Consider the following 21,391-nt stretch of genomic DNA (forward strand, 5'->3'; position numbering starts at 1 on the left):
TTGTTCTCAGTTTTTAAGAGTCTCTTATGCTTTGGCTCTCTCCCACTCTAACCTCTTTTTTTTTCTTAATAATTTTATAATTCTTTAATATTTTCTATATAAAAGTCATGTATGAACATGATTTTTTATATAGAAAATATTAAAGAATTATAAAATTAAGATTAATAAGTGAATTTATAATGTCACAGGATAAAGAAGTCAATGTACATAAATGATCTAACAACTAGAAATTCAAGTTAAAAATAAAATTCTACTTACAATAGCATCCAAAATATTGGATACTTAACAAATACTTTAAAAAGTATGTGTGAAACCTCTACACTAAAAACTATAAAATATTGCTCAATTTAAAGATGATCTGAAAAGTAGCAAAATATGCCATAATTGTGGATTAGAAAACTCAATATTGTTAAGATATAAATTATTCTCAAATGTACGTATCTATTCAATACAGTTCCAGTGAATATCCAGGTAGGCTTTTTAAAAAATGGGAACTGAGTTTAAAAAAAAAAAAAACAACAGTTAATCTACATAAATAAGGTAATAAATAGACATCTTCTGCGCTTTAAGAAAAACATACACACATAGTAAGAGTCCAGTGAGAAATGACAATTGACAATAGGTCTTGTTTTCTGGGAAACAGTATAGTGATAGAGTCTGTGTGGAACTGGACAGTCTGCTTGTCTCAGGAAGGCAGTACCTACTGAGCTCGTGGTAATTGTTACCATGTGGGAATGGTGATGGTGGGGATGGTGATTGCTAGAGCTTCTGAATTTTCAATAGAAGCTAGACATTAGAATATTTATGTGAAAACTTCTCACTGTCAATTTTTGAAATAATTCAGTTCATTTTCTAACCATGAAAATGGGAAAAATAATTCATCTGAGGATCCAAGGGTCATATTCTGTCCTTAATGCTCTGATATAGACTTTAAGACATGGCAGTTCTATAAAGAAAATGGCCAATGGAGGACAGAATGGGGTGTGGGTTTGAACATTTAAGCTCATAATTTTGGATATTTGTTGAATACTTTCTGTGTCAGGCATTAACTTCAGGGAACTATTTGTATTCTTGATGAGGAAACTTTGAGTCTTTCAAAAGTTAAGTAGCGTATACACAGAGGAGCTGGCATTCAGCTCATGTTTGCATGATTCCAGAGCTCAAACTCTCAATTACAAAACTATATTTCTCCCCGGTGGAGAGCAGATGTGGAGAAAGAGAAGTCCAGACTGAAGAAACCACATCAGTAAGGGGTAAAAGAACCCCCACAAAATGTCCTCTTGTAATTTGTGTCCTCTCCTTCCACTTGTCGCCCAGCACTGCTTTCTTTTCCATGTCTGGGCCTAGACCAATCAGCACATTCACATTGTTTACATAGCCCACTCTTTACATAGAGAACATCCTCTGGAAATGTAATTGTTTAGGGCTTATTACTTTATCTGCAAGCAAAGTTCATGGTCTCAGCTGACATCAGTGAACATGGTAGTTTCAAGATTTGAACTAACAATCTACATGAACATCTGTGAGTCCAGTGAAGTGAACTGCATTATCCATTTCCACATGGGTTTGAAATCAGAATGAGAAGGCAGGCTCAGAAGCATGGTGAAGCACAGAGACACAAGGGGGAAAAAAAACACAGGGCACATGAAGGAATGCTGGGTTGCTTCCCAACCTTCCTGCCTAACAGGGCTGCTAAAGCAAGCTCTCACCTAAGCCATCAGCAAGAAGGGCTTCCACTACCACTACTTCCTGGAAAACTCGGACAGCTCAGCAGGGTCCTTATGTCGTTCAGGGGATGAAGGCCCTACCAATGATATAAAGTAGTTTCCAGCTAAGGATGGGTCCTTGCCCTTAAGGAGCCAAGAGGTTAGTCATGTTGCCAGAGGGCTCTAAGCAGGCAAATTGAGTTGAGTTGGTACTTATCACATCATACAGGAGATAATCCATCCACACATATGGATGCTCAGCCATCTTTAGGTGGTGTGGGCTCTTGGGTTCCCAAGATGCATTGTTTGCACCTTCCCTTCCTTAGTATCACTTCCTTTCTCTCCTGTCAATTGCCTTGGTCACCTACTTCTTCATTCCCCAACAGACACTACCTAGGAAATACCAGAAACAAAGGCAAAGCAAAAATGGCCATGAAAAGTTTGAGAAATGTCACTAAGGAAGAGACTGTTGAGTGTGTTTATTAAAGGTAGACTTATTTGTAAATATTATTTCAAATAATGGTAATTCTGTGGACATGCCCTCAAAGTATTCTTAGCTGGTGAGTGAGACACACACTACTGTAACAGCATTTGCCACACAGAGATTTACACCCAGTGCTTTCAGATCCTAGAGGAAGGTGTGATTGATTTTTGCCTGAAGCCATTTGGGAGTAGGACTAAGAAAAGGCTCATATATTTTGGGTGGGTGGTTAGGGCCACATAGCATGTACCCAGCGTAAGAGCACCATTCTCCAGCTCTGTGTCTCATGCTGTTGTTCAGTGCAACCCTCTCTCTATACATCCTGCCCAAATTGGAATAGTTTCAATGGCAGGACTTGTCAATTATCCACAGTTGTTAGCAGTCACTGACCTCTACTCCTGAAAAATGCATTCACTTGGTCCAAACTCACCCTTGATAATTGGCATGTGCCTTCCTAGGAGAGTTGCCAGACATCTGGTGCATGACTTTGCACCTTGATGGAAAGTCCGACCATTTGTTCCTCCATGCCTCATCTGAATTCTGGCCCCTCTCTTTGCCCTATCTCTTTGCTTCATTCTTGCTTCCTCTATAATCTTTCTTGGATATTCTTGTCCGCTTTCCCCTGCAGACCCCCTGGTCCCCAAACTACTTTTCTTATTTACAGCTCAGATACTGGACTCACCTCCTTCTGTTTCCCTCCTGGATTTGCTTTAAGGTTTGACTTGACTTTTCTGTTTTCATATACTCTGGTATGAAATGAATGACATTTTGCTGATTTACATGATAGGTGTTTATGTGTTTTTATTCCTCTGGTCTTTGCTCAGGCAATTCTCATGCTTTATAGAATAAGAGATGGACTTCACAGTCGGATAGGACTGGGTTTGCATCACATTTATTAACTGTATGTCCTTGGGCAAGTTACTTAAACTCTTGGAGTCTTTGTTCCCTTACATGTGAGATTGTTATGATGACAATACCTGCACTACTTAAGTCATGGAGCTGTTTTAAGTAGTTAATGAAACAAGGCACATGAACCATTTAGCACAGCGACTAAAACATAGTAAATTTTCAGTAAGTGTTACTTATTGTACCACCAGCCACCCAATCACACATAACAGATCTTCAATAAACATTGTGAAAAGTCAACATGGAAAATAGCCAGAGAAGTCAAAATGAGAATACACACACAAAAAAAAAATCCATGGTAGCTGAAGTTATATTTTATAAATCAAACTCATTACATATTTTATGCTCCACTTCATATATTCTTGTTTGGGGAGTCCCTATGGTATACTGAGTAGGGGACTAAGAAGAATCAACTCACATACCTGTGATTTATGCTCCGTTAAAGGATGGAATGAGCCTCAGTCATGCTGGTTGGCTGTGCAGGGATAAAGTCCTGAAGTTGTGAGATCTGCCACCTTCGGTTGCACAAATACAAAATGCAACTACATAATGCAGTGTGGAAATTAAATATGATATGTTATATCAGTTCTAGGCACATTAGCAGAGATTGAAATAGTTTCACACTTAGACATTTTCAGTGGATGACAAATAGGGTTAATGGATTGTGACTGAAACTCTCCTGCCCTCTTAAATCTTTCAGGAGGCTTTTAAAACTGGTAAATACATATTCTTCATGATAGTTGGCAAAAATCTGCTCTAATTCAATTTTGAGCTGCTTAGGACTGTGCAAAAATGCAAAAACATGCAGAAACATCCAAGCCCTGGCACTTAAAAAAAAACAAACAAACAAAGAGTGAAAATGACACTTTAGATCATTTGGCTTTCCATTCTCTTTTGAAGTCCTGCACATTAGAGTTTGCCTAATGTTAATCTTCTTTTAAGAATAAAATTCAAGGACAGTGTGAAGCTTTGGAATGCTCAGGACTGATCTTTGAATTGATTTGTGTAAGTGTCCACTATAGGAAACAGAAAAAGGAATTTGGGGTCATGGGTCTTGTCATCTAGTGGCTGCAATGTCCCCCACTTTACCATAGCTAGCTTTCAGGGAACCAAGCTGACTTGAGCCAGAGGAGGAAATCGACTGGACAGCTAAGATTGTGACTCTGTGTGGAGTTAGCCAGCACTGCTGCCCTACCGTAACTCCAAAGGCTTGACAGATGCATTCCCTGAATAGTTTGTGATCCAGTAGTCTTCAACAAAGTGCTCTGTAGGTATCTGCTGTGCTGTCCCCTAGTGATAATGGGAGAGGAGAGGTGGAAGGAGCCCCATGGCTGTGGCATCTCAAGGTGACAGATCAAACTCCAGGAACAAAGAAGCAATCTGAAGTAGCAGTAGTGTTCTCTGGGAGCCAGTGCACCCAGGGCACTGTGGCTGTTAGGAAAGCACAGGTGATGCCAGACATGAAGGACAATTCAAGCTGAGACCAGAATAATATTTCTAAAGCATATCAGCCTTGAGGGGGAAAGGGAGAGAACCACCCACTTTAACCCACATACTGGGCATTGGAGTCATTCCACTGCAGGAGCAACATACTTGTGCTCCAAAGAAGAGTATTAGAATTTGTGTAGGAAACCTGCATTCAAGCCACTTACTAGCTGGAGATTTGTTCTTTTGAAAAGAGGCATAGTCAAATCTACCTTAAAGGATTACTTTTCTCCATGACATGAGATAGAAATATTTTCTAAACTTTAGAGTCCTACATAAGTGTTAATTATCTCCAGTAGCACCATCATTAATTTCTCAGGAACTTATCTGACGAAATGGAGCTTGCTTCTCCCAAAAGGGTGTCACATCCAGAGACTTCAAACTACCATGACTACTGATTCCTGGTGAATGGGCAGGGGAAGCAAGTTCCCCTCACTCAAATTTACATCTTACTTTGACATAAGAAGCCTCCATAGTAAGTTAAATAAAATAAATATTTCTTAAATGATTTAGTAACAGTAATGATGAATCGGATGTCGATGTGTTTTAAGCTTTACCTCCAAAGGATTTAGGAGAATGGATGGTTAGTGAAGGAAAGGAGCCAGGCCCAGGACCACATGTTATATATAAAATAGAAGTCCTAACTTTTCTTTTTGAAGAGACCTTTAATATTTAGACCAACCTGGGTAACTGGTAAGGTGTCTTCAGTGCTTTATTTGACCAAGTAAGGACAGTAATACAAAACAAAAAACTACCATATACTCTTATTTCATAATGGAAAGGCTATTTTAACACCTAGCCTTCCAAAGTTTGAAAGAGATGATTATAGTTTTTTTAGGTAGTATTAAGAAAAACATACCTAAAATCCTTTTCATGTCCTAATAAAGTCGTAACATTGTCAAGACCAGTGGGATCTGCACACCTGCATTTGGAGACTATTTATATGTCTGTCTCTGGAGATATCAGTCTTCTGAGACCTCTCCCAAACCCACTTTCTCCTTGCTTCCTCCTCTCCTCTGTCTAAGCAGTTATGCCATCTTCAGAAGAAAGAGGGACAGGTGAGACTATAATATTCATATTCCCAGAAGCTAGTAACTCTTATTATGACACTTCCTGGAATAATTGATTCCGCATTGCACTGGGCATTTGACAGCCACACATTTTCCCTTGTATGTCTTTCATCGTGGACATAGAAAGCAAACCACCCAGGATAATGGAATAAAGTACCACATTAGGATCTGTAAGCATATGTGCATTTATTCATAACAATGCCGAAAAGAATTTAAGGCATTTAAATCAATTGCACATGTATTCACCATATAATTTAATTAGCACTTATGGAAGGCACCATAAGAACTTCTATTACACTGTTTCCATTACAAATAATTACCAAAAAAAAAAAAAAAAAAAAAACAACTTGTAGCATTAGGGATGGTGTTCTCTTTGTGATTACAGGAGGGCCATTTGTTTAAAAGCTTCAATGACGTCATGTATACAATAGCTATTTGTCATTTGAGCACAAAGCAATAGATAGATCTTTGCCAAAGGAAATTGTGTTTGTCATTGTAGAACTTCACACTATTTAAATATACATAATGAAGCCAATAGAGTTAGGTAATCCCTAACTACTTAAATTGTCTGATTTTAAAATCAAATTTCAGAAAAAAGGAGGGAAAATAGTAACCTCAATATTTGTATTGAAAACAGTAATAACTGTCACCATTTATTGTGGGGTAGGGAACTAGATTGAATACATACAATGCCTCCAATTCTTACAAATAACTCTAATTCTTACAAATGATCTCAATTTTACTTAAGAGGAAGCTGAAACTCAGCCAGTTCCTTAAGTAAATTGTATAGGGTCAAGTTAGAGCATCAAGAAATGAAGTTGTTTCAGAACGCCCCTATTATTTCGAGCAGAGAACATTGTTTTTACTAAGGTATAATGCTTTAGTATAAATGATAGGTGAAAATCCACTGTGACCTGCCTTTGCATTTTCTTGGAAGAGCCAAGGGAGTTTAAACTATTTGCTGGTATGTACAGACAAACCTATAAATAGTGAAGTGAAATCAGACCAACTAGATTGTTTGCAACTTTCATCGCAAATGAAAGTTTTGACTATCTTAGTGGAAGAAAACAAAAATACATTCCTTCCTAAATATTTTTCACAAGAACAAATTATTTTTTTTCTTCCACAGTAAGAGACCAAGATATAACCAAAAGACCTTCTGAGTCTTTAAGATACAACACGACAGAGGGAACCTCAGTTTTGCAGAGTAATGCTGAATTTAAGAAAGTCAGTACAGACATTGGTTACTTCCGATCTTCTTCCCTTACAAATATTTTTGATGACTTCTCAAAAACATAGGGTTCACTTCCCAATCCATTTCTTCAGAGACAGCATTAGTTCATTGGGTAGACATGACTGATAAATTTTGTAATCTGGTACTTTAAGCCCTTTAAAAGTAGACAGCCTTGAAACACTCCATTGAAATTGCTTATTAGTAGAAAATTGCATCTCTAAAGCCATTATAAGAGTGATAGCTACCTCCACAGCTTGCTTCTTTCTGTAACTCTAAAACCATTGTTAGTGTTGTTGGAAAGAATATACCATTCTGATATATTGAATTGTAGATTCATTTTCTCCAGGACTAAGACTTTATGTGGAATGCTATCATTGTAAGAAAATACTTATCAGGGGGTGCCTGGGTGGCTTAGTCAGTTAAACGTCCAACAGTTGGTTTTGACTCAGGTTGCGATCCCATGGTGGTGGGATTGAGCCCCACGCTCTGCACTGACAGTGTAGAATCTGCTTGGGATTCTCTCTCTCACTCTCTCTCTGCCCCACCTTCCTTCTAATGTGTGTGTGCTCTCTCTCTCCCTCAAAATAAATAAATAAACAACAACAACAAAAAGAAAATACCGATTGAAATAGATCAGTGTTTTTTTCCAACTGGTATAAAGTAAATAAAGGCCTCTTGGAACTTTTTGTTCTTGTTGTTCCTCTTTAGAGAATCACAGTGTATATTAGCCTTATAAAGTTTCTGAGAAATTCTTCAATAAAGAAACCTATTTAAATTTCTTTAACTGAGGGGCACTTGGGTGGCTTAGTCTGTTGAGTGTCCGACTTCAGCTCAGGTCATGATCTCGCAATTCGTGAGTTTGAGCCCCCCGTTGGGCTTTGTGCTGACAGCTCAGAGCCTGGAGTCTGCTTCAGATTCTGTGTCTCCCTCTCTCTGCCCCTTCCCCGCTTGTGCTCTGTCTCTCTGTGTCTCTCAAAGATGAATAAATGTTAAAAAAATTAAATTTCTTTAACTGAGCAGTTACAATTTCAGACTGAAGCTACTGCAGAACAATTACAGTAGACTCAGAGATATGCTATCCATATACTTCTTCAAGGAAGGACTTCTTGTCCCAAATGTCAGTTCCTTTAGGGTTTGCCTCAGTCACAGAGAGCCTTACCCAAGATTTATACTTGAAGAGGGAGTTGAGCCCGTATCCAGGGGCTAGCCAATTTGGCTAAATGTAAGATAGCTTTAGTCAGCTCCACAGTTCCCCATGGGGTGGGATGAGGTTTTGTTGAGCCTGAATGGCAGTTTCATTTCCCTTAACCTGGTTTCTTCTCCCTTTCTTTCACATGGTTAATCTCAATAAGTATCTTGAACACAAAGTTCCATCTCATAACTCTTTCTACAGAAATTCATTTATGAATTTATTAACAGGAGTGTTCCAAGAAAACAGGTCATGAGGTGAGATTTTAGAGCTAGATAACTCACTACCCAACAGGCAGTGGAGATCCCATTATAATCCTTGTGTTGTATGGGAAGCACAGAGGGCTCTTGGCACCAGATGGCAGTGGAATCATTTAGATTCTCATGATCTGTGAATTGGGATGTTGTACTTGGGTAAGAGAAAACAATAGTTGGTGTGATTTTTCAGGTGTGTGAGAAATCCAGAAGAAATAGTATCTATATGGATGATGGGTAGTGTGATTATTGCTAAGTACCACTAGTATTCCTAAAAAGGGTAACAAAAAGTTGTGATTGGTTACCATACAATTAAAAGCCAATTTTAAAAATCAGAGTTACAACTTAATTACAATTTAAAAATGTAAGTTACAACTTATATCATGGGGCAGGTCCAGCATTCTCTCATAAGATGGAGGTGACATTTCATATGGCTGGGATGATGCACTTTTGTCATGAGTGGGGCTCAGACCAATTGGTAACTTAGACTCCCATATGGTAACTGGTAGACTCCCAAATTGGTAACTTAGACCCCAGTGGTGCTCCAGAGTTCTTTCCTCAGCTCACACCTATGGTCATATGAGCAATTCATTAAAATCTAAATCAAAAAGCCTAAGTTTTGTTTTAAGATGTGTCAGCTTGGTTTATGAATGCAAGCAAAATATGGATAGCAGCTTTACAGAGACCTCATTTAGGAATGCCTGTAAAAACAGTGCTAAGGGAAAATATTCTCAAAGGGTGGAGTGGGGTACCAGGTTCTCAAATTGTATGTAAAAAGGAGTGGCTTGGGGTTATATATAAGCTTTTGAGCAGTGGTAAAAAGCTTGGCTAGCTGGCCAGGAGCTTGAAAGAAGAAAATTTGGAATTTGAGAATGAGGTAAGAGCTAAAGATATGTGGAAGAACATTTAGGAATGAGCATGAAGTGGGATCTTTGTACCACTAGAAGGTGCCCAGCAGGGAGGAGACACTAAACACATAAGTAGAAAAAAAGACTTAAACACTGTTATCCATCATCCTCAGTTTTTGCACCCCCCCTCCCCACTGCAGGGTTGGCACAATAAGCATATGAATGAAGTGGTCATGGTTGGAGAGATTGTCATTAAACATGAGCCTAACAGCATGGTCTTCTGTTTACAAAGGCTGATTTGGCTACTACTACTTCTAATTACCCAACCTGCCAGAGACAGAGATCCTCAAGGAGACCAAACAGCCAATTGATGCCAAGTGGACCATATTTGAAACACTTCATTCCTGTAAGTACCAAATGTTTGTTCTAACAGTAATAGATACATATTCCAGTTATTGGTTTGGTTTTCTGACTGTGGCACAAGCCAGCACCACTTTTCCACTGGGTTATAGAGTGTTTGATCTATCCACATGGGGTCCCATATAACACTGTCAGACCAGAGGAGTCCTTCTACGACAAAGTAAATACAGGAATGGGTCATGGGCATGGGGTTCACTAGTAGAATCCCATGCTATATCATCCAGAAGTTGCTTTCCTAATAAAGAATCGGAGTGATCTTTGAATCTCAGCAGACATGGTAGCTGAGAGTGAGGGGGATTTAGAGTGAATAGTTGAGGAAGGAAAAATGGGCATCAGTTGAAGCTTGAGAAAATATACAGTTGCGGGGACTGTAGTTCACTTCACTAAATTTCTTATCCAAAATTTGACCCAGAATGAAAGGCCCTCTGGAATACTAGAGGTGCTACTTGGGGAACAAATATGGAGTGGATCTGATCGGCACAAAGAAGCAGACTGAGAGATACAGCGTTGTGCTGCCCTGATCCACTTTCAAGAAAAGACTTCTTTCCTGAGCTGTTAATTTCTTGAGGGTTTTCCTTAGCCACAAAATACTGTTTCTCTCAAAGGCTTGTCCTTCCCATAGCAACTCGTATGCAATGAGTGATAGAAATGTAAGGATTTAGCTGATTCAGATACATGCAGGACAACTCTGATGGGCTGCATTAACTTATAAATCTCCTCCAGGGGAGGCTTTGCTAATGTGACTCACACTTCACCTTCTTCCTCTGCCCATTCTGTTGCTTTCATTGCCTTTCACAGATATTGATCCCTAATTTAGACCCTGAACTCCAAACTACATTCTGAGAATTAGCTTCAGGAAACCCTACCAATGACAAAAAAAATGTTCCATAAAATACTGATTTGGGAAAAGTTATACTAGAAGATTACAAGAATGAGTTATATCCTTCTTCTCATTAATCTTTTAAAAATACCAAGTATCTTAAAAATTATCACCATCTTTCTATCTTAAATCTTTTCATTTTCTCTTAATTAGGTGGAGGATCATTAATTAAATGTATACAGATTAAAGCAAGCAGAAAGAAAGGAAGAAATAAAACATTAAACACCTTCATGCTGGGCATTACTATGCCTGGAAACTATAAAGGATATTGTGCCCATACAGGATTCCGTGTTGACTATAAGTGGCTTAGAATCCTATTGAAATGCAAGAAACATATGAAAAAAATAATAAGAATAAAAGATTAAAAGCAGTTCATCTTATAGTGCAGTAGTCATAAAGCAATGCATGACCAACTTTTCAATGAAGGAATATAGGTAATATATAGGTAATATGTGCTCTAGAAGCTACCATCACAAAAAGGACATAGTTAAAATACTAACAAAGTGTTAAAAATAAGAAAGTTCAGTGGGAAGTTTTTGGAATCTTCAGAGAAAAGAAGGGATTTGAATTGAATTGGTCCCTCCCTTCTGCATATACCTGCTTTTTAAAATATACTTGTATAAAATAAAAATGCTCAAAATAATAATTTGAAACAATTTCCATATTTTTGAGGCATAGTGCTATATTCCACAGGAAGAAATTGCTTTGGGTTGAATTGTTTGCCCCCAAAATGTACATATAGAAGCCCTAATCCCAATGTGACTATATTTGGAGACAGAGCTTTTAGGAGGTTAAATGGTTAAATGAGGCCATAAGAGTGGGGGTCCTAAAGTGGTAGGATTGATAGCCTTATGAGAAGAAGAAGAAAGGGAATGAGCTTTCTCTCCACATGCGTACAATAAGGGAAAGCCATGTGAATGCAGTTATGTGAATATGGTAAGAGCTCTGTTCATTGTCCTACAAGAGAGTTCTCACCAGAAACTCAATCTGCCCACACCATGATCTTGGACTTTCCAGCCTCCAGAACAGTGAGAAAATAAATTTCTGTTGTTTAAACCACCCAGACTATGGTACTTTGTTATGTTGAGCCTAAGCTGATTCAGACAGAAATTATCCTGAAAGGAGAGGTGGCCTCTTCCCTGTCAGATTTTATATCTTGCCAGAAAAAGAAAACACTGGCAAGACCCATGTCAAGAAGGGAAATGTTCCAAATGCATGTGTTGTATATAAGTAGGAGAGGAGGAAGATAAAATACACACATATATCCCACTTTATTTTAGTTTGATATACCAACTTTACTTGATTATAAGATATTTATAATTTTGTAATCCAGTAAGTACAAAATAAGCATGTTGGGTGAGAGACATAAGGGATGGAAAATATTCTCTGAGCAGGAGCACAGACCCTACAGAGAATGTATGGCAGTTTTGAGGGTGGGGGTGGCATAGGGTGAAAATTGGTGATACAATCTTTTGATTTAAATAAGACAGAACAAGTAAAATGAACAGAAGCCACTGCACCTAAATGCAGAACCTCATTTACATAGAAACAGGAACAATTTCATGTTTAAGAAATGTCAGTTTTCTATAAATACGGAGGTTCACTCATTACCACCAGAATTATTCATTATACTATGATTCAAAACAAGATGAATATACTGGGCCAATATTAGGACTCCAATCCCTAAAGCAGCCTTTCATGTATTTTTCAAAACTAGCTGTGTCCATCCAAAAATAGAAGTGTGCTGAGTATGTGGTAAGGTCGGGGGGAGGAGGAAAAGAAAGAAATGAATTCATTTCTTTCCCAAGTCAAGTGAGCAAGGAATAGTCATTAGAACATTTGGGACATATACCTGACATAATTCTCATTTCCTTAATTTTTTTTAAACTTAAAATTTGGCAATGGAAGAATATTAGCATCTGAATTCTCATTCCAGTTTTCTCTGTACGGCCCCCACCCACATCTTCAACCACTTCTCTTTTCTATTATTTACCTACCTCTATCATATCCATTCTTCAAGTCTGCCTGAAACTCTTCTTCCACAACGTCTTTTTTTATTTATCATTTCCTTTAGGATTTGCTGGGGGAGTGTGTGTGTGTGTGTGTGTGTGTGTGTGTGTGTGTACGCGCACACGCGTGTGTGTTGCATGTTCAAATACACATGTATACTCTTATCTTGCTCAAAGTTTAATGGCCCTTTTAAAATTGAAATCTCATACCTGACCTCAATTTCAGGATATTTTAGTCTGTTGTTCATTTCACAGTTTTATCATCACTGCCTTTGTTCTCTCAATCTTGAACTCTTTTTAGACACACTATATAAATCTTGAATATATGCTCCTAGTTTCTGAATTTTTCTTTCCTCTGTTTCATATCTTCTGTATTTGACTCCACGTTTGCTTCTAGATTACACATTTTGTCTTCAACAGTGATCATTCTAATGAGTTACAAAGATGTATTTATATTTAATCTCCACTTTTTTTTGTTTTCTGTTATTTTATCATAGATTTTGAGTTTATATTATGTATACATTACCTTCTCTAATTTCATCGAAGCCTCACACAGTTGTTTCCAAGTCTTCCTCTAACACCTCAATTATGTCTATTTCCTCCAGAACCATTCTTTCTGTGTGTTCACTTTGTTCTTATTTTTTCATGGTGTTTTACTCAAATGAATGGTAGTCTTTGGTGGTCTGTTCATGTTCATGCAGAAACCGACTTAATAGAATCAGGTGGCATGGGATTTCCCTCAAGTTCTTCCATTCTCTTCTTTCACAGTCTTTGATCCTGAATGGAAGGGCAAACTTAGGTTCTGGGTGTATAATAATCATCTTGTTTCAACTACCTAGAAAAAAAAATTGTTACAAGCTACTTTTTAGGTGCATAGTCATGGAGTTTCCTCAGTTTTGATCTCCCCATTGCCAAGTAAGAAGAGCTTTATTCTGGTAGCAGGGAGCTGTACTATGTTTCTGTCCTCAGTAGAGCTGCCTTTCATTACCTCTTTTTTCTTTTCTTTGTCTTCTCTCTCTCATAGGAACTTGCAATAAGCCTTCAGATCAAGTCTGAACCCTTCCCAGGTGGTCAGAGTAGTGTCTTCACTTTTTGGATTTTAGCCCAGGGTAAAAAGCTTCTGCAGCCCCACTGCTCAGTGTGTGTGTGTGTGTGTGTATTTGCATAGAGACCAGAGATCTTTAATAAAGAGCTCTGATGGATTGCTCCAGGAACCCATTTTGTTTTATTTTGTTTTGTTGCATGTGTTTACTTTGAGCTTGATATTTCTCTCTGTGTTTATCTTCAGGATGACTTTCAGCTGCTCATAATTGATGCTGTGTTTTATCCAGTTCTATCAGGCCCAATCCATCTGCTTTTTGTGTTTCAGGACTCTTTTACAATAGCTTATATTTTTCCCATCTGTTATGAACCCATTTTTGTTTTGTTTTATTTTTAAGTTGAACTGAATTTACTGAATATAATTCTAATTATTCAGCATACATAAAACTTCAAATTTGAACAAGGTGCCTATCAAATCACACATATTTAAAAGCATATTATTTTGAATGTCAACCTTTCCTAGCTAATTGTTAAATTGAACTAATATACCAATAACTTTCTCTTTTATGTATATATAGCCTGTTTGGGCATACATAAAATCTTGAGAAAAGCATAAAGATTGCATATCAGAAGTTAACTCAAATTCATACTTTTAAAATCAGATTTAACTATGAAGATAACTTTTTTTGACTTAGTCTTCATCTTGATCTAATTTTAAAATGTATATCCTGGCAATTTTATTTACTTTATTGACTAGAAAAATGTAAATGAAAAAAATGATACCTCTCTTTCCACTAAAATGTTAATATCTGGGTATATTTGAAAATAGCAACAAGAAGGCAATTTTTAATCTTTTTAATGCAGAATTAGATCCTGGCCATACCTTAGAGCTACTTGGAGCCTTGGGTTGTTCATTACTGGTTTAAGATGTTTCCACTTCCAGGGGCATTTGCATTTTAATAGAGAACTCTTGTAGCACAAAAACCTTCAAGACCAAAAGAAATTAATCTCTAAAAGTAAAATTTGAGATATTATGAGAACTCTTGGGGCAAAGAAGAGAGGGGAATTTTTAAATGGCAGTCTTTACTCCCACCTTTAAATTATATCATACCTATCATAAAACAAGCTTTAGTAGGGAAAGGCAGTAATTCATATAACCCCATATTTCCCATAGGAAGTAAAATTTATTTTAAACAGTACAAAATATTAAAAGACTGTAAAAAGTGCATAAAATTTATGTATTTTGAAAAATATACACAATGGATCTTTTGATATAGTAGACTATTGTATGAAATGTTACTTTGAACTAATAATGACCTAGCCAAATAATCTCCTTCCTTGTTATCCCTACCAAACAAAAAATTGATTGAGACATTTTATGTAAAGTGTATAGAATTAAATGACATCCATGCATGGATGTGGATATAGTGCCTGGTATTCCATTGGATATTTTGGGAGTAAATAATATTGATGATAGTGATCTCTGAGTTGAGCACGTTGCCAAAATTCAAGATACCCATAAAGAAGACCGAGTTCATGATTCAAAAATTTGTAATTAAATTTGATGTCCTCAACTGAGACACAATGGATCAGATAAATCACATAGGCAGGTAATTATAGACCCTAGGTTATCCAGTAGTTTTCTTTTACCCCACCATGTACAAGAGTAAGCAATTTTGGTTTTCTTTTTCTCCTTATTGTATTGTATTACCTACTTCTGAACCTACAGTTATGTGTAAAAGTTAGCAAGTAAATAGAAATGGTGAATAACACCCTCAAATCCTAGAAATAAGTGATTGAGACTATAGAAAATGAGTGCCATATTTTTTTATTTTGTTTGAAGAAATAAGAGAAAAAGTTAATCAAGGAGAAGTTAGAAATAAGAGTCCAATATCCAGCCAGAAGAAATCTAAAATGAATTTTGACCCCTGCACAACTAGAACAATTGCTTAGTGACAATGTGGATATGCTGTTTTGCAAACCAGGTTACATTTTCCTTTTATTTAAGCAACATAGTTGTCTTTATTTAAAAACGAAGTGAAAACTGGAGAAAGAGGTTTTTAGTTCTCATTACATAACAAATATCAACTGGAGTATTTTAATATCCCATCTATTAAATAGAAGAAAAATGATACAGGAAAAATTGTGTAGCTTCAAATATTTATAAAGACAAAAATTCTGGTGACATTAGACAATCTTCTCTCTGAATACCCTGAATCCTGATCATACCACTTTTATATTTCCATTGGTGGTAGTAATAACTGATTTCACTCCATTTAGTAGCCATTTTCCTAGAAAAGCATCCTTTCTGCAAATGAATGCAATATTTTTGACCATCAGAACAACAACTTAAAACTAAGGTTTTAGGACTATTGTTCCTTTTAACTTAGAAGAATGTTATCTATATTGCTTTTTTTTAACTATAAAAAAGATTATCCAGACTCTTCTGGAAATAACAGATGTCACAGACAAGAAGAAACTCTTTAAGTCATGTGTCACAGAAAGAGCAGGTGTGCCCTCAAGGCAAAAAACAATCTTGTTTTCAGGCAATTATCTTTTTTAATGAAAATAAATGAAGTAGAAAAACTCACAAGACCGTATCAACATCAGTATCTTCTCTTTTTTCCCTTCCCAAGCAGTTTTCCCTGAAACTAAAGCAGCTCTTTAACCTCATCAATTCTTGAATCATCTACTAAGTAAGCACTCATCAAGATAAGTACTGAAATCTGAAAAGAATCTTACTGATTGGGTTTTAAAAGCAGCCATTCAACTTCACAAGAGTAACTTTTTTAAATTAAGAACTGAGCAGTAGGTAGATCACAAGAACATGGTAGAACAGATAAAGGAAGCCATTAGAAATGCAGAGAATCTTAGATAATAAATGGGAGAAAGCATTCAAAATACAGTGGTCCCAAATGCATTTTGTGCTACAAATTCAAGAGATCAGATGAGAAGAAAATTAGAACATTATAATCCAGAATAAAAAATTAAGATACTTGGATCAGAGAAGGGACTGAAGTATTTCATAATTGCACTCTTGTTCCATTTATATAAGAGAGTACAATGGGAAGATTGCAGTTGTTTGGAGAGAAGTGTAAAAACAGCAGCCTTAGAAACCAGATGGCTCATATTATGAAAAATTTGAGTGTCAAACCCCCAATGAGACTAACCTGTCCATGAGTGAGTGGTGAAGTGCTAAGAATTATACTCTTCATTTTCTTCTGTGCATTTTAAATGGTCTCACCTTTGCTCATTTATTCTCCCTTCAGGAATACTCACTTCCTTCTCAACAACAATTATTTATATTCTACTGTTCTACACTTCCTATCTCTCCTCTGAATACTACTGTTTTTTTTCAGGCAATGGTATCGAAAACAAAGGGAGGGACAATAACCAGGAATTCATTTCTCACCCATTGAATGCTTTAGGTAGGTGTTTTTAGTAAGCAAATAAATGCTATTAGTCTGACCTGAAGACTAGTACAAATGTTCTTTTCAAATGTAAGCATGTGAGTTTGAAATTATTAATTATTACAGAAGTCAGAAAAAAAGGGGGGGTGTGTAGAGTGATTAGGAAACACCAGTGAGAAAAGATGGACTTGAGGTGTGTTTTAAAGAGTAAGAGGGAGACGTACAAGAAGAGGGACAGAAAGGTGGTGAATCAAGTCAGTAGAAAGAACAAGACCAAAGGCACAGTAACTGGGGTGTAAGGTGTTCTTAAGGGGAAGATGCAATTAAACTTTAAAAACTCTAAGTTGGATCATGGCCCTCCTCTTCTTAAGACTTTCAGTAGTTTTTCCTCACAACAGGATGAAAATGTAAACTATCTTCATGACGACGTTCAAAGCCTCCTTTGATTTAGTTGCTATCTACTGTTCAGATATCACTTCCCATTGCCTTCTTTCTTGTTTATTTAGATTCCACCACTGAGTTCTCTTATGTTCTGGGCCACAACAAATTGTTGCCACATTAAGTCTCTGTATCAGCTTTTTTTTTTTTTTTTCCAACTAGAGTGCTCTTCCTTTTCCCTATCTTTACATGACTGGCTCCTTGAAATCATTCAAGTCTCAGCCCAAATGCTACCTCCTGTAGAGCCTTCCTCAAGTTTCTCTCCATCCCATTAATTTTACCTTCTTCTTAGCACTTATTGCTCCTGAAATTTACTAAGTGATGGTTAGTATCTCCTTCTCAACTCCAAACTCAGGTAGGAAGTGAACCATATTAGAGAACAGACCTCTTCTGTATTGCTCAGTGTTGTGTCTCTAACACCTAGCACTCATTCTAGCATGGTGCTACATAGAGGAGCTGGCCTGTGAAATGGTCATTACCAGTTTGTCAAAATGTGTATCACCAAAGTACTCCCTTTATCAAGAAAGTTTTTCTACCAAAAAAAAGTCAGCTAAAGTAAACATATGTCTAGTGACATAGTTGATTTATATTCTGGCACAAGTTTCCTATCTGCTCATGGATCACTAACAATTTGTGGACTGTGCTAGTCTGTACATCATACTTTGAGGAGCACTGGTTTAACTTATGGGAAAGGCTGGAAGGTTTTGTTCCAGCAGAAGCAAGTTGTTCCAGCAGAAGCGAGTAGGTAATGAAATGTGGGTTGTTTATTAGAATATTTGATAATTTTGACAGATCATTCATAATTGTCTTGTAGGTATTATATTCAGTGATAATTTGTTAGTATGAAAGAAGTGGGGAGTGATGTCATCAAAAAAGTTGATGTGGCTCCACTAACAGGTACTAAAGCCAGGAGAAGCCAGAGCCTAGGAGGAAAGGACAATTCATTGGAGCAACTGGCCAAGCTTAATAGCAGAAGTCATTAGGGATGGGATTTTCACTTAGCACACACAAAAGTTACCAGAAGGTAGAGAAGACATAGGAATGTTCTAATGACATCTAGGGGCAATGTTGTTTTGTTTTCCTAAGAAAGATTACTATCCTGAGATAGAAAATGGACACTACACTCAAAGAAATTAGGGTGCTTGGGAACCACCTTTGCTACACTTCAATAATCAGAGGTGGTAAATGAAGATTTCCAAAAAGGAAAATCAGAAGTTTAAGATCCCAGTAAGTTTTAAAATACAGTCATTACAATTACCTACATTTGTGGAATGCTTATTATGTATCAGATATGATGGCAATCTATTACATCAATGAATTCTCTCAACAATCCTTTGGAGGCAGATACTGCTGTTACCCATTTTAACTGAAGCTTAAAGACATGGCAAGTGGCAAAATCAGTATTTGAACACAGGAGATCTTAAATGAGAGCCAATGCCCTTAACATCTGTACATAGATCTTCCTCATATAAGAAGCTCAACTGAGAAGATTAACACACACACACACACACACACACACACACACACACACACACGGGGTCCAGAAAAAATCCTAAATAGTCAAATTAATTGTCTAGGTCACAGATGAGGTATGATATTGAGACATAGTGATAAATGGTACAAAACAATTTTCCACCACCTGACTGTCAAATCCTAAATGTCTACAATCAGGGATTCCTTTCTTTGGATGTTGAAAGCTTTTCAGTTTACCAAGGTGTCAAAATAAGAAGGGAGAGATAAAAACTTTCCAAACTTGAGTCCTACTGTATCAGAATCTCTGAGCTTGGGAATCTGCATTTTTTTAAAGCTCCAGTTATCCCCAGTGAACAGATAAGTTCAGAAATCATTGCCTTAAGCTAATCTCTTATTAAGAAACAGTTGGAAACCTCGATGTCAGACTCATTCTTCATGTCAGAATAGTAGGAGAAAAGTAAGTGGAAAATAAAACATTAGAAACAACATTTTCTAACATTGTGGCCCTGTTAAGGAGAATTCTTTTTCACACTGCCTTACCTCTTCTAAGGCTCAGAGGGGTCTAACTTGGTACCTTGGATGAGTAAGTGTCTTGGGGACTGATAACCTGAATGAATACAATATCAGCCTTTGGACAATGAGCTGGAAGCCAACTGTAAGAATCATCACGTGTTGAACAGCACAAACAATGTTACATTAAAGTGAATATATGTGACCTCATCAGTAAGTTCCTCATATCAAAATCACATGTATTAGTGATCTTTTTCTAATGATGAGTTGATACTCTGCCTGGTATTTTGGCATGTCACTGTGACCCTTGCACTTATAAAACAGAAAAATGTAACTATGTAGCAGCAACCCTTGGAACATGAATCAATACTGGTAAAATAACAGAAAGCAAATGGATCTCAAGTCAAAGATCATCTTCATGTTTTCTGTTTGCCCATTTGTTGCTTTGTACACAGCTTTATTTTATATCACCTTGTGTTCATTGGTCATATATATCTATTGAAATGGGCCAAGAGAATCATAATACCTTATATAATATTATCAATATCCATTATCTTCAAGTATTGTTTTCAAGTTAATTTCATCTAAAAAAATTTAGGAAGAGCAGCAAGACTGTTTTAAGAAGTAATCATAATAATTATAAGATTATTTATTTCTTTATTTTTAGATCTGGATACAATGCAAGACATCTTGGGTCATTTATACCACGCGATAATGGTGATGGTGATAAGAACACTTCATATTTGATGAAAGTAAATCTTAAATGAAAGTATTAACAGTCCAGAATAGTTATAGTTTCTACTGAGTTTAAGAGTAGTTACACAAAAATTCCTGTTACCTAACTCATAATTATAAAAAGTAGAAATGAGGGGAGGCTGGTACAAGATATTTTCTTAGGGTTGGTGTAAATTCATTGGAGGCCTATGAGGAGTTTTTATTGATAACAAATCTATTATCCATTTATTTTTTTTAAATGGTAAAGGTCAGAAAAATCTACTTGTCTCAGAAAATGTCAAATTCTTACTATTTGCAAGGGAGCAATAAGAAGATTTAACTGTGAACAGTTGGTAAGAAAGGATAACATTAGGATATAATATATAGGAAAAGTGAATGAGGATGTTTCCATGTAATAAATGTACACAATATCATGTTGCATGATACTGAATGTATAAAATGTGAGATTCATTATAATCAGTGTGGGTTAAATTCAGATAGTGATACTTGGTGCCAATAAAATTTGGATGCTTATCTAAAATTCATGTACACAATCTGTGCTTCATAATCAGCAAAATGGTGAAAAAAACTCTAATCAGTTTCTTTTGGAACTGCTGATATATTTGCTTCATCACAGAGGAGAAAGTAGTGGTGGGTTCATCCACCAAGTAAGAGGAAAGATTGACAAAAAATAATAGATAAACATTTGTAAACTTGGCAAGTTTGTCTGAGGTTTGGTGAAAGTGAAAGACAGTTTAAGGTCATTTCTCACTTCATCCAAATAAATATCCTTAGTCTGAGTTATACGTTTGGGGGGGATATAATCTACAAAATGCTGCAAATCACTTAACTTTCTTTCACCCAGATGAATTTAGTGTGGCTGGAAGGCTCTGTTCAGGAAATGAAGGTTTCCAAATTGTGGCTGGCTTTATCAGAGGGTAAATCTTCCCTTAGAGAGAGGATCAGACATGTGAGGAAAGGTCCTGGCCAGCAGCAGTAGCCGACTCTGTGTCACAATGCTAGCAGTGGAAGGAGAATTGAAATCTAAAAATGAAATGTGCTTTTCGAATGATGCATCCCCTTTGTCTTTTCCCCAGATACAGTCTGTTCCCACTGGTTTAACATACTCCTTTGGCTTGGCTTCCCACAGTAAGGATGAGATCTAGAAAGGAAAACTGAAACTTTGAGCTAGTTCATAAAGTGTGTAATTATTAATGAGACTCTTTGGTTCTTAGTGCTTTATACATGATTTTGGAGATGATGGGTCTCTGTTTCTTGTGTCTGATATCACTGCCTAAGCAAGCATCCATCCCATACCAATTT

The 21,391-nt window shown here is 36.7% G+C and overlaps 1 long non-coding RNA gene across 1 annotated transcript in view; it reads left to right on the plus strand.

Moving 5' to 3' along the window:
• Positions 1–20,061, plus strand: part of LOC122237316 — a 121,130-nt gene extending 101,069 nt beyond the window's left edge. The window contains exons 2-4 of the long non-coding RNA XR_006215717.1: positions 9,466–9,579; positions 16,883–16,951; positions 20,022–20,061. This is a non-coding gene — a long non-coding RNA (uncharacterized LOC122237316). The remainder of the gene's footprint in view (positions 1–9,465; positions 9,580–16,882; positions 16,952–20,021) is intronic.
• The last annotated feature ends 1,330 nt before the right edge of the window (positions 20,062–21,391 follow it).

This window comes from Panthera tigris, chromosome A3 (assembly GCF_018350195.1).
Source record: "Panthera tigris isolate Pti1 chromosome A3, P.tigris_Pti1_mat1.1, whole genome shotgun sequence".
Classification (NCBI taxonomy): Eukaryota; Metazoa; Chordata; class Mammalia; order Carnivora; family Felidae; genus Panthera; species Panthera tigris.